We start from the raw sequence: 9,529 nt of genomic DNA, 5'->3' as shown, positions 1-9,529 counted from the left end.
ATGAATATATATGCAAAAACAAATAGATTCACAGATATAGAAAACAAACTTGTGGTTACCAAAGGGGAGAGGAAGTGGGAGAGGGACAAACTAGGGATATGAGATTAACAGATACACACTACTATATATAAAATAGATAAGCAACAAGGATTTACTGTAAAGCACAGGGAATTATAGGCATTATCTTATAATGACCTATAATGAAATGTAACCTGTAAAAATACTGAATCGCTATGCTGTACACCTGAAACTATCACAATATTGTAAATCAACTATACTTCAATTTAAAAAATTCAGTTTTGTTTCTGACTCATCCATTTATTATTTGGCTGAATGGAATGTGAAATCTGTCATGTTTCTACCAAAAATGTCCAGAGAACATATTGGAAAAGGAGAGCCTTTTCAGGGGATCAAGAGTCAGGCAGGCCTGTCAGAAAGGCAAAGAAATAGAAAAATGCACTTATTGGCACCAGGAAGCAAATTTGGGAGGAGTCTTGTGGCCTTCGCCACAGCTTGGGTTGACGAGGCAATGGGGGGGGGGGGGGGCGCGGGTTGGGCGACTGGTCTCTGAGTCATGGGCCATCTCCAGGCACAGGGCAAATCCACAAATGCAGAGCCCTGCCAGAAGATGCACTGCTGACCTTGCTGATTCACAGCTCTTACACTAGAGTCATCCAGATTTTTATTTCATGACTTGAGATGGCTTTGGTGTTTTTAATTCCCACGAACTGTCACTCAGCTTTCCAGAGTTGATAAATGCCTCGTGGATAAGGTCAGACATGCATGCACTATGTATTACTCATGAGGCTTTGGCCCCAAATCCTAATAAGGTCCTCTGGTTTTAACCCTGTGAGCCACATGGAGCTAAGGGCACCCCCGTGGCCAGGCAACAGAAGAGGCTATGGACCCCATTAGAGAGACCAAGCACAGTGGCTCTCAGAGCACCTGTTTGCCCTGTGCTTACCACCCAGTGTTGTTAGTGTTATAGATTTTAACACTATGACTTTGAAAAATGGTAAACCTAAGATGGCAAAGAGAATCACATTTCTCCCTAAGGTTTAGAAGTCACTAGTTCTGCTCTTCATAGCCCAGTGCATCTAAGAAAGCATGCCACCTTCCATAGCAAAAGAGGCTTGTACCACTTTTAAGAAATCAATCGAAGAGGTTGAGAGAAGAGAGACAGGAACAATCTACACAGATGAATCCCCAAAGATGGTCTTTAAGACAAGGACATTTTTTTTTTTTTTTTTTTTTAAGACAAGGACATTTTGAACGTATCGTCGGAACTCTAAGCTTCCATCCAGCCCATTTACATCAATCTCCACCACCGTCACCGGTGGGGAATGAATTAGAGCACAGAATAACACTAAAGAGAGGGCATCACAATTGTCCCACCTCAGGGAGAGTGGCATGGGGTGGAGTGAACCGGGGAGGACCAAAGACATTAAGGACACATACATACAAGGCGGTAACATTCAGGGATGATCTGGTGCTTTTCGCCTGGTTCACCAGCTGGGTGGTGGTACCAAGTACCCAGCTGGCAGTCAGCCCAAGGCAGCTTCTTCGGGACTCTAGAGTGTTTTGGATGCGTTGAGTTTTCAATAGTGAAATATTGAAAATTATTCAATATTAATGGGGACTCCTAGTAAGCAGCTGGAGACACTGGCTGGGAGCGGGGGACAGGGGCTGTGCTTGAGACACAGATAGCTGGTCATCAGCACAGAGTGGGAGACATGGAGATCACCAAGGGAGCGTGTATAGCCTGCAGGCGAGAAGATTGAGGGTGAGTCTGGAGAAGTCCAGCATTTCGGAGAAGGAGGCACGGATACCCAAAATGGTCTTGGACGTAGGAGAACTCAGAAGGATGCCCGAGATCCTCTACAACTGGGTTCTCACGTGCTGTCATACAGTCCTCCTCTTCAGCTCGTGTAGCATTTCTTCTGTAGCCCACACCTCTCATGCTCCCCATTTGTATTAGTCAGCTCAGGCTGCCACAGCAGAGCACCACAGACTGGGGAGCTTAAACAAGACATTTTTTTCTCAGTTCTGGAGGCTGGAAGTCCCGGATTGAGATGCCAGCTAGGCTGGTTTCTGGTGAGACCTCTCTTCCTGGCTTGTAGATGGCCACTCTCTCGCTGTGTCCCCACCTGGTCTTTCTTCTGGGGGTGTGTGGAGAGAGAGAGAGCAAGAGAGCTCTGGTATTGTTTCCTCTTTTTATAAGGAAACCAGTCCTGTTGGATTAGGGAACCCCTGATGACCTCATTTAACCCTGTCTCAACATGCTGTCACACTGGGGGCTAAGGCTTCGCAATATGAACTTCGGAGGGACACAATTCAGTCCATAACACCACCTAAGTTACTTCATTTGTGTAGACTGCCTCACCAAGTGATGGATTGAAAGGAAGACCCCGAGTGAAGTAGAGGGAAATCGCAGCAACCACGTGGGTGAGATTGGCCTTGGACACTTGGGTGAAAGTGTCCCTGGAGAAAGGAGGGCAGAGAAGCCGGGGATGACAACAGGACCCCCGACCAGAGAGGTCAGACGGGGCAGGAGGGGATCTCATGTGGATGGCCGTCGTCTGTGTCAACTTTGCAAATGACTTCCTCTTTTTGAAAGCCTTTTTACCAATGAATTGCCTACACAAGAAGTTCACATTCTCCCTAGCTCTGTATTCACTCATCCATCCCCTCAGATCATTTATCTCCTTGAAGGTCTATTTTACGCCAAGTTCTCTGATTGGAACTGGGAAGTGATGCGTGTGTCTCCGACCCAGTGGGAAAGGGGCTCAGACATGCAAAATAAATCACCGTGTGAGGTGGTAAGCTCTGTAGTACAGATGTGCTTTGAGAAATCATATGAAGAATCGTTTGAGCTCTAAAACTAATGATATGTGATCTAAAAGTCCAAACAGGAGGAAAACTTTCAGGGCTGCTTCCTTCCTGCTGTCTGACATTGTGATAAAGTTTAACGGGTCTGCATGGACGGGACCTTGTCCCCCTAACCCCCTTTGGAAGGTTAGAAGATCTCCTCTCTGGTTGGGACATACGTCTGTCTACTGTCTGTTGTTACTGTCTTACAGCTTCTTCATCGCTTCTTCAAATCAGTGAAGCAGGATTGCTGACGGTGGTACTTCTCCCCATCTGCTGCAGGGAATCTCAGTGGTGTGGAATTTTGATATTTGACATGGGGAGTCATAGCCTGTTCTCAGTCAAAGAGGCAAAGCCCTGGAGAGATTCATCAGAAGTCCATTTTCGTGTGTAAGCTGGAGTGACGCAGCTTATAAGGCCTCTGGGAAAGCTGTTTGTTTTAAATTAGACTTATTTCAGGGATCTTGTTTGACTCTCATAGGCTTTTGTCTTTCATCTGCTGGTGAAAAAGTTTAAAGACCATAAAGCTAAATGGTCCCTTTTTTAAGTCCTCCAAGACCCCCAAAAGGCCACAGCTGCCGGGTGGGAGGTGTGGACTGAGTGCCCTAAACACAGAGCAGAAAGCATGGGGTAAGCGAGGGCGGCTGCTGCCTTTTAGCTGTGTCTTCAAGCCCGCATGCTTTGTAAGGCTGAGCTTTGAAATCAGGTGTTCTCTGGCATCTGGGCCTTAGCACAAATGGAATCACATGCCCTCAGGCTCTGGAAGTTTCTCCACGCTCACTGTGCCCACTATGTGTATAAATCAGTAAGTATAAATGATAAATTGGGATCCAGCTTTTTTTTAGTTCTTTATTATTAATAATTGCCCAAGTGCTTTTCTTTCATCAGGATTTTAAAAACAAGCCAATGAAGAACCAATCAATAATGTGGATGATTGATAATCATAGCTCCTTCTCTGTGGAACTGATTACATAAAGTTCTCTTGAAACGTGGTCCCCAGTCCTGGAGCTGGTGCCCCACAAGGTGTGTGCTCCTGGTGTCCTGTGCATCCTCGGCTTCTAGACTCTGAGCTCTGCTGTCAAGAGCAGGGACGGCGTTTCATTTGTCCCTCCATCTCTGGAAGAGACAGTAACAATTTGTACGACAAACAGATGAGTTAATGGATAAGTCAATGGGTGGAGTGAGAGGGTGGTCCCTGTCCTGTGGTCTTTGTGGCAACAAGAGGCGTGGAGTTCCTGGTTCTCTGTTCCCCAGGAGTCTCCTCTCTCCATCCTCCCTCCACTTCTCCTTCCCACACCCCACTGCTCAGATATCTTCCTTAACCCTAGGGTCTCGTAGTTCTCATCTCTGAAACAAGGATGATAAACACGCCCTCCCAAAATCTTTGTGAATATTGCAAGTAACGCATGTGACATGGCCAGCCCCAGGTGTGACACATGGCAGGTGCTCAGTGATGGAAGAGGAGTAATAAACCCCTGGGACATCGGGAAAATACAAGTTAGAATTTGGGGGCATTTCCGTTCTTTCACCTTTGGCATCCTTATGGTGGAAGGTTCCAGACTGGAGAAATGAAAAAGAAATTTGGAGGTGTCTGGGCATCAGTATCGGTCATTTCCAGACGTGCAGGATTTCACTTGTTTTCTGAAAGAAGAGGTGGCGAACTTAGACATCAGTGGCTCAGTGGGGGTGTTTTCCAGTGAGTGTGTGACATGGCATTTCACTTGCTGAGATCTCCTTCCTGCCCCATCATCAGAAATTTGCTTGAAGGATGCCTTCACTGCCAACATGAGGGGAACGTGGGGGACCATTTAAAATTGTTTCCTTCCTTCCTGCCTGCCTTCAGCTCAGGGGAAACCCTTCACGCTGCAGGGAGAAGGCTAATCTAATTCCCACTGTTGAAATTAGCAGGACTGTCCGGAACCTGGACCATCACGGACAGAGGGAGGCCTGAGGACAGGGTCGTTGGGCCTGTGACTCAGAATCGGTTATGAGGTGTTTGGAAGGCATGGCCCCTGCCCTCGGGCTGTTTGGGGAGCGCCTGCATCCATCAGACAAGGCGGGACACCTGCTTGCTCCCATCTTTCCTAGGGAGCTTCCGGGCCATCCGATATGGTCAAAATGAGGACTAAGGGCCTGGCCACATCTGTTCACCCAGACAGCTGAAAGGTTGGTTGCCAGGGCTGTTCCCTCTCTTTCGGCATATGTGGGTAAAAGGAACTGCAACGTAGATTTCACGGATAATAGCTTATGTAAGAACACAATGCCCACTCTCTGGCTTAGCGGGGACCTGCAAAGTCTTAGGGGCTCTTCAGCCACCCTGAATGTAAAAGTTCTTGAGAGTCAATTTCATAATTTATTTCCTAAAGTCCGTGAATTCACTTAGACTTGGCTGACGTCACATGGCCACAAAGTGGCAGAGCTGATCCCTATTGACTCTGTTTTGCTACTCTACCATGTTGCCTTTTGGAATAAGAAAACGAATTCTCTGAAGGTTTCCAACTTGAGAGAAGGCAGGATGGCAGCCAGGGAGAGAAAGGACCAAGCAGCTACTGATCTCCAGCCTCTGCTGCATATACGTTCATGTCTCCCCCACCGGGGACAGTGTTTTTGGACGTTGAACACTTTGGGAATCTGTGAACACATCTGGTCACAGAATTCTTAGGCTCACGGCCCTTGAGGGATACAGCACCGACCATGCGAGTTGGCCCGGAAGTGGGATTGGCCCCCATGTCCGACCTCTAGGCCAGCCTCCCTTTTTATAGAAGAGGTCAGTGCTTTGTTCAGCGTCACAGCCCGTTGCAGACTGCAGGGCGCTGGGCTCTTGGCTTGGCCCTCTCTCTGTCGTGATCAGCTGCCCAGGGAAGGACACTGTGGGCCACAGCTGAGCAAATGCCTTGGGGCCAAGACTTTACCTCCATCCATTTACCAGGAGGCTTTGAAGTGGTGCCTCCCCCGTGAAGTGTCCCCAGACAGTGCGCAGCTTACATTCCCTCTGCCACCTAACTGTGTCACCTCACACAGCCAGAGCCTGGTCTGGAAAGGGAGGACTGCTGATATGGATGTTGGATGGCTGGGGAATGACGGCCTAGAAAGCCCGGGTGGCGAAGGGGTCTCGAATAAAGGACTGTTGGGGGAGGGGAGGCAGTGTGTGGAGGGAGGTGATCCCAGGTGTCTGACATGTAGAAAATCAAGCCCCACCTGGAACCTGGGCCCCCAAGGGCAGCTCTGGGTGCAGGGGGCACCCACATAACCGGGTTAACGGGACCCACTGTAGGAGAAAGGACGCATTTGCACAAACCTGCTGGGAGCTGGAGGGAAGTCGTGCAATTCCATCATCAGGGCAGCGTGAGTGGAGCTGAGAGCACTGGGGACCAGGGCTGGGCACAGGGGTCCTGTCTGCAGGACACCCTGTGTCTCTCTCTTCTCTCCCCCGCCGCTGTGAGGGAGGGCGTTCAGGGAGTCTGTGCCACGTGCTCTGGTGGGGCTGGCAGCTCGCACCTGCTAGGAAGCCACTAATCCCTTTGCTCCATAGCTTTTACAGCTAACGCCATGCTCCATGGTCAATTATTTGGGCTGAGTGTGAGTGATTCAGGGGCCAGAAACAGATGTGTGCACCTGGGTGGAAGCTCTGCTCCAAGCCACGGGACAGCTGCAGGGCTTACTGCTCTGGGAAGCAAAGCCAAACCAACAGGTGGGGTGGGGTGGAAGTGGGGGGGATGGACGGGTGGGTAGGGCACCTGTTTCAAATCTGGTGAGTCAGTGGATTTGCATGAAGGGTCTCTGCAAGGAAACCCAAACAACTCCATAGGAAACTGAGAGAAATCAAAACTACAGAAAGGAGAACCATTTAGAAACGTGCTGATGAGTTCTATGCAAGGTGTCACAATCCAGTGGAACTCTCTGATAAAGGCAAGACAAGAGTAACCATAGCAATAACATAAGTAAGAGGCCTAGCCAACATTCAGGCAGGCTCGCTATTTGGTCAAGGTCTCAGCACATGGGGTTGACCGCATGATTCATCTGGTTGACCTTTGAACGCAAACTCTTAAAGCAATGTGCCATGCATCAAGTTCCAAAAAAGTTTTTGTGTGAGATCAACGTGAAACCTGCTTTCCAAATTTAATAGTAGTAGTAGTAGTAGTAAACTATTAATTAGGGGCTAAGTTTAATGTAGCAGTACTAAATTTCTCCTTACATACGATGTGGAAGACAACCTATGTGCTGCTTCTGAGGTCAAGACAGAATGTAGAGGATACAGTTTAGACGTAAGACACTAGAATTTAGGTGACATCCCTACTGCTGAGGGCGAAGATTGGGAGATGGCCTGAGAGAAGTGGCAGGTCCTCTGTACACAGGGTGGGCTGTGCTTTTCCAGAGGTGCTGGCCACGGGGTCTGCCCTGGGGCCAGACAGGAGTCCAGTCATCACACAGGCCCCTCCAGGGGATCCAGAGATGGGCTGTAGCCCTGGAATACACATAGGTAGGGAGAGATGGATGAGGCCCTGGGTTTAAGAATGAGCTAAGATCCCACTTGATGCTTGAAACTGAACCACTGCCCCGGGGGGAATTCACAGTGCTGGGTGTGTGGGCAGGAAACCAGGCCCAGCGGGACCATGTCTTTTAGGCCAGTTCCTGGGTGGAGGGAGGAAAAGTGGAGAGTTACACAGTTCACCTAGACTGGCAGCCCTCTCACCCCTGTGATTTCCACTCCAGCCACAAATCAGGAGTGGAATGTGAGTGAGTGAAAAGGTGAGTCTGTACAGATTTTAGTTCTGTAACATGACCCCTTTGCCCTGCCACCCCCAGGCTCTATCTCCCCATCTCTGTTCCCATCTTAACCTGTCTCTCCCTCTCTCTGTCTGTCCGTCTCTCTGTCCCTTCCCCCTTTCTCTCTCTCTCTGTCTCTGTCTCTGTCTCTGTCTCTGTCTCTCTCTCTCTGTATCTATGGGATTCTTCTCCGGCCCATGTCCCTCATCGACTGTACCCCAGTCTTCAGCTAGATACTCCTCCTGCATCTGGAAGGAAGGCTTCTGGGATTTAAAGTCCTGGACTATACAGCACACCCACAGATGTTTTGGTGTAAATTTTCTACTAGCTCTGCCAGTTCCTTTATGAATTTTTATGATTCCTCTTCTCCTCTGGAGTCTGCCGAGAAACAGATGGCAGATGCCTCCCCAAGTGATGAACTTGGTCCCTGCCGACGCTCGCCTGCTCAGGGCATCCTTCCCTCGGGGATGCAGTAAAGGAAGGAAGGGAAGTGATGGAAATGGAGGGAAGACCTGGCGGGTCACGGAGGACTGTGCTGGGTCATGCCAGGCACACTAGCTGATGGGGCAGAGAGGGAAACCGCTCACCCAAGGTCAAGCACTGAGTCTGGGCAGCCGAACCAGAAATCGGGTCTTCTGGTTTCAATCAGACAGTAAATGATTAAACACCGAAACAAATAAGATCATTTCAGATAGTGGCCAGCACAACAAGGAAAATAAAGCCAGGTGAAGTGACAGGACAAAGGCAGAGAGTGACTCTTTGAGGGGGCGGAATGTGAAGGAGCAGCCCGCGATGAACAGGTGTGGGGAAGGGGCGCCGTGCCTCCAGGTGCTGGGGACCGGGAGAGCGGGAGAAGCCGGAGGCTGGAGCGCAGCAGGGGCCCCTGGTCTGTTCCCAGCTGTGGGCCACGGCACAGCGCAGGAAATGCTCCGTTTCTGTCCTAACATCAGCTCGCTCTGATGGGGTCTCTGGGCCTCTCACCCCACATCCGCTAATACAGTAGAAGCTGGAGATGTGGAAGAATTCCTTCCTCCCAGCCTGGGCAGGACCTCACAGGCAGCCTCGGCCGGCCGCAGCACACCTCTGCTCCTGTCCCGTGTCCTGCTTGCATCTCCTCAGTGGATCCCAGATGGCTCTGGGGACCCTGGAGGATGCAGTGTCTCTCACCGTGCCAGGCACCGGTGTAGGGAGATAAGGGGTCCACCTCTCCCATCTGCCAGTGCCAGCAGCTCCCAGGCTGTGGTCCACGCCCGGGCGAGGGTCTGTGAATCCTGTGTGACACGAGGGCCGTTCATGCCCCAGTGGAGAGACAAGGAAGGACTCCCTGTCCATCCTTGGGTGGTATCCTAGCACTGGCATGAGGGGCACTGAGTGCTCTCCCTGAATGTGTGGTCAGTGAGGGCCAGTCCTTGCAGGCAAGATTTTTAAAGATGTTGAGTTTTCCAAACCATCCCATACCCTCCATGGAAGGTGGTGCCCTTGGATTCAGAATGGCTAAGGCTTGAAGACGTTGCTGGCGTTGGTCTTGGTGTTCCCAGCTCCCCCTTGGCGAAGGGCTGGTGACACAGAAACAGACTTTGGGGAAAGAAAGAGAGAGAGACAGAGAGGCAGAGAGGGAGAAGGAGAGAGAGAAAGAGAGAGGGAGAGAGCACGCTGAGCTGTGTTCTCCCTCAGAAAGTACCTGGCAAGCCTGGAGGTAGCTGGGGGGCCGATATTTGGAAGCTATAAATAAGGCCCAGGTGGACAGGCCCACAGGAATCATGGAGGGAAAGTGGACAGAATGCTCTTCCCAGGGCAGGTATCCTCCCTTCAGGAAGAATTCAGACTCAGGCTCAGGTGAACGCACACTGTCAGGTCAGACATGCAGGTCACTTGTGGTCTAGCTTCTCTGAGC

This window comes from Balaenoptera musculus, chromosome 9, assembly GCF_009873245.2.
Source record: "Balaenoptera musculus isolate JJ_BM4_2016_0621 chromosome 9, mBalMus1.pri.v3, whole genome shotgun sequence".
NCBI classification, from domain to species: domain Eukaryota; kingdom Metazoa; phylum Chordata; class Mammalia; order Artiodactyla; family Balaenopteridae; genus Balaenoptera; species Balaenoptera musculus.
The sequence above is the reverse complement of the archived record's forward strand: the minus strand, read 5'-3'. Positions refer to the sequence as shown.